This window comes from Chaetura pelagica, unplaced genomic scaffold (genome assembly GCF_000747805.2).
Source record: "Chaetura pelagica isolate M959 unplaced genomic scaffold, ChaPel_1.0 scaffold271, whole genome shotgun sequence".
Taxonomy (NCBI): Eukaryota; Metazoa; Chordata; class Aves; order Apodiformes; family Apodidae; genus Chaetura; species Chaetura pelagica.
The window spans coordinates 1,556,986-1,561,176 of NW_009952106.1; the positions used below are offsets into that span (position 1 = coordinate 1,556,986).

A 4,191-nucleotide genomic window follows, 5' to 3' on the forward strand; every position below is an offset into this window, starting at 1 on the left:
TGGGGTCGGTTTGCTAGCGCCGGGACCCCTCCCCCCCGAGCCCCGGGCTCGGTGGCCCCCGGGAGCCGGTGCGTGGAGATAAACGACGTGCCGTGGCCGTCAGCCCTCTCCTGAGGAGCAGCCCTTCAGCCGGGCTGCGAATGACTCCCCGAGCCCCTGTTCTGAGAACCTGCTGCCTGGCACTGCTCATGGATGCTTGGCTCTCTGCCGTGGGTTCGGGTGGGTGGCTGGTGGGGTATCGAGCCGGGCCCAGCAGAGGCGCCCCAGGCAGCGTGGTACAGAACAGACCCACCATCAGAAGCAAACTTGCACTTGCTGGGGGGCTGCTAGCAAGTAGAAGGTGATGCAGGAGCAAACCAGGCCCCTCCAGTGTCTCTTCCCCAGAGAGCGCAGCATTTCCTCCCCCATGAGGAAGGCTTGGCTGCGTGAGGTGGCACGTAAGCAAGACCCAAAACAAGATGGGCTGTGCAGGGCAAGACCTTGAGGTGGCTGCCTCGGGGCCACAGATGCTGCTCAACCGAGCAAGCTGAGAAGTTTGTTCTCAGCTGGGAATGGCCTTGCTTTGCCAACCCGCCTGCACAGCCGCAGCTTTCAGCACAGTTGTGACGCACACCCTGCTGTGGGGCTGCTGCCCTCGGCCTCTGTGATGGAGACGAGTGTTTCTCTTAATGAAGAGGGGGGGTGTTCCCACATCCGTGATGCCCTATCAAGGGCAAAGGCATCATCACTCTGGAGGTATTTGGTTTGGCTTCTGGTAGCTGCCTTCAGCTAATCACAGCTCTTTCCTGCCTACATTCCCTCAACGGAAGGTTTTCATCATGAGTGCATACACACAGCACAAGTGAAGTGTGCTCACAGCTAGAAAGGGCAAAGCTCTGCCCCAAACCCAAGCTGGAGTTTAATACAGAGTAATGGTGCGAGAGGAAGAGAAACTAAGTGGCACTGGCATGAGCAAGCGTGTCTTCAGTAGCAGGAGCGGCATAGAGACTCTGTCCTTTCCTGGCAGAGCACATCTGGTTCTGGGGCTGAAGATGAGCTGGGAGCCAGCCCGAGTGTTTACTTCCTGGTGAGGAAGGAGCCTGTGCATCTGCTAATTAATTCATTAATTCTCACTGCTCCAAGGATTGGTTGGAAGTCTCACAGCAAGCAAGGTTAGACTAAACCCAGCCTCCTACGCTCCCCACCGGGGCGCCTGGATTGTGCTTTCTAGTCCTGTCCTTATCTACAGGCTGGCTCTGGGGCTCCTCGTCGTGGAGGAGCTTCACCACCTTTCCCAGCTGTGACACTAGAGCTGAGGTGCCCACAGAGACAGCCAGGAGTCTTTTAAGAAGGGCTGTGGAATTGAAGCCTCAGAAAAGCCCCCTGGGCTAGTCTGTCACAGTGTGCCAAGGGCTCCCTGCTTGCTGTTCTTGAGTAAGCCTGGTAGATGCAGCTGCTTGGAGATGCTTTCACTGCTTGGGGCTGTTTTGTAAGGTGGTTGAGGCCTTTGCTTGTCAGACTTGCTTGGCCAGAGCCTAACGTAAGAATCTCATTAACTGGGGAAACATTAATTGGTGGTGCCTTGGTTACTGTAGGCAGGAGAGGCTCTCGGAGAGCTCTCCAAGCAGTTGCAGTTGCTCTCCTGTTTTCTCTCACTCACAGTGCAGTTCAGAACAGGAAATCTGTAAAGAGCAAGGGAGGGAGCAAAAAGTCTGCCAGCAGTGCAGTTCATCCAGCTCAGGGTTGGCCATGTCTCTGCAGAGAGCTGGCTTTCCTGGGATCCACTCCCAGCACTGGGAAAAAATACTGTTCTTGTGGTTAGAGTGGTGAGGCTGTGGATTTCTGCCTCTGCTATTCCTGTCTCTCCTCCTGACCCTGCGGCAGAGGTAGGTGGCATTTATATTTAGAAATGCTGAACATCCACCACTGGGCTTGGTGCAGATGGGGACTGTGAGCACCGAGCAACTCATTGAGCTGCCACTGGTTTTGTATGCAAAAGCAAGTTGGGGCTAGAGTCTAAGCAGCAATTGCTCATCTGGTGACAGAAGATGCCCAGAGAAAATGGACCACATGGCCACAGGCTGCATCCCTTTGACCCTGCCAGACAAACCCATCAACTTCTTTTCATCTCTGTCAGTGGCACATTTCCTTGAGTGCCTTGCTTGAACGTCTGCCACAAAGCAGCTCCAGGTCAGGAATTAAAATCATACTATCAATATATTTTGGAAGACTTGGGCAACAGCACTTTCCTGTAATTGTAATTCTGAAAATACAAAAAGTTCAGGAGTTTTGGCTGAGTAGTTCCTGTTTCCCCAGCTGCCCTGGCTGGTACCGAGTGGAGAGGTGCACTGGGCTCACACAAAGGGAGCTGGCAAAAGTCTTGGCTTCCATCCAGCAGAAGTCTTGGCTGTCAGTATTTCCCTCGGGCTTGCCCACCTGTGCCACCTCGAGGTGTGCCCGTGAGGGGGCTTTGCTTGTTAGTCTGGCACTTGTGGGGGAAGTGTACAAGGTGGAGGGCGAGGCGAGGAGCATAAGCTTGGGTGGTTGAAGCACCAGCAGGATCTTCCATGGATACTGTCGTGCCCGCCTCTGCCAGAGAGGAGTGTTAGCCTGGGCAAAGTGAAGCAATGGGGATAATATTGGCTCTTCCAATACTCAGAATTAGAAAGGGTCCTGCTTTTGGAGGAAGGAAGTTAGCCAACAGGAGACGTGTGGGTGTGATGGCCAGTGAAATGCGTGGGTGCCATCTTCCAAGAATCATTTGCAAAAGCCGCAGCTGCCCCGTTCCTCCCTTAGTGCCGCTGTCGGTCCCTCTGCCTTGGGGAAGTCAGAGCTGTGGTTACTGGGCTACAGCACATCAGTCCTTGAGAAAGAGCAGCAGAATTGGGCATGGGTAGGAGAGGTCAAGGATGAGGAACAGGCAGAAGAAGATGGTGGGTGCACTTAGGGCAGTGATACATATCCTGTTTATTCTGTGGCAGGGTAGGGAGCAAGTCCTGTGCACTTACGCAGTCTCCTCAAAGCATCCGTCTTTCCCTCGAACCAAGCAGTCTCCTCCATGTAAACCAGCTCCTTTTCTGCTGAGTTGAGTCCCAATGGGACTGCTCTGCGTGGAATTGAAGAGAAGGGGCTTTCCAGCTGCAGGCATCGCTAGCTCTGAGCAGGCTGCAGGCAGCTTTATTGCTGTGGCCCAGCCTCTGGACAAGCTCAACCTTTATTAGGATTCACCGAGGAAACTCCCTCCTTCTTGGCCTCACCAGGCAGATGCATGAGTCCAGTCTCTTGGGAAAGGGGTGGGTGTGGGACCAGCTCCATTAAGGTGTGATGGGGTTGCCCGTTGCGTTCCAGCACAAGGGAAAACCTCCCTGTTTGCTTGGGCTCATGGCAGCCTCTGCCACTTGTAGAGAGACAGAGTTGATTCATCAGTGTGGGAACTTAGGCTGAGCTTCCTCTCTCTAGGGCTATATAGTCTGTCTTAAAAATATATGTCCCATTCTGCCTGTGGTTGTCCTTGCTGCACGCACCAGTTTATTCTGTCGATACCTGATGCCATGGTGATGGGCTCCTTGGGCAGCTGGGCAGAGCACACAGGCTTGCTTGGGGCCCGCTGGCCATGCCATGCTGCAAAGGGCTGGGGACTGTGCCTTGGCTGGAGGGTGGCTGTCTTCTGCATGGGGCTCCGTATGCAAAGCAGCACGTCTCCTCTGCGGGGGTGAAGGTCAGGGGTCCCCAGCTCGATCACAGGAGAGATCTCGGCCTCCTTCTGATGGAAAATGGGACTGAGCGGTTTTGGTTGGGTGCGTGTTTCGGGGAGGGAGAGGAGTGGAGGAAGCTTGACTTCTTCCTTCCACCAGAGACAAGTGCTGCCCTGTCTGCTGATAAGAAATCACGTGCCAGTGACTTGTGGGCTGAGATGCCTTAACAAGGGCTTGGGGACAGTAAATTAAGTAAAGTTTGCACCCCATGGGATCTGGTGTTCTGAGGTCTTCTCCACGTGATCGTAGCAAAGGGGCCTTCCCTGCTGAGCCCTTGCCTCTGTGGGTAGGCATTGAGCACGAAGGCTCATCTCACAGGGCCAAGAGCCACTTCAAACCACTCACCAGTGTGTCCCATCTTGTGTAGCCCTGCGCTGGGGGGTCTTCCCCGTGCAGGGGAACGGAGGTTGTCCCCGTTCGGGCTGCCTGCTCTGATGTGGCTGGGGGCTCAGCCCCT

At 54.8% G+C, this 4,191-nt stretch overlaps 1 protein-coding gene across 1 annotated transcript in view; it reads left to right on the top strand.

The window, feature by feature from the left end:
- The window catches only part of LOC104396365 (NF-kappa-B inhibitor epsilon-like), a 15,033-nt gene that overhangs the window by 1,086 nt on the left and 9,756 nt on the right, over positions 1 to 4,191 (top strand). The gene's annotated exons all lie outside the window — the stretch shown is intronic.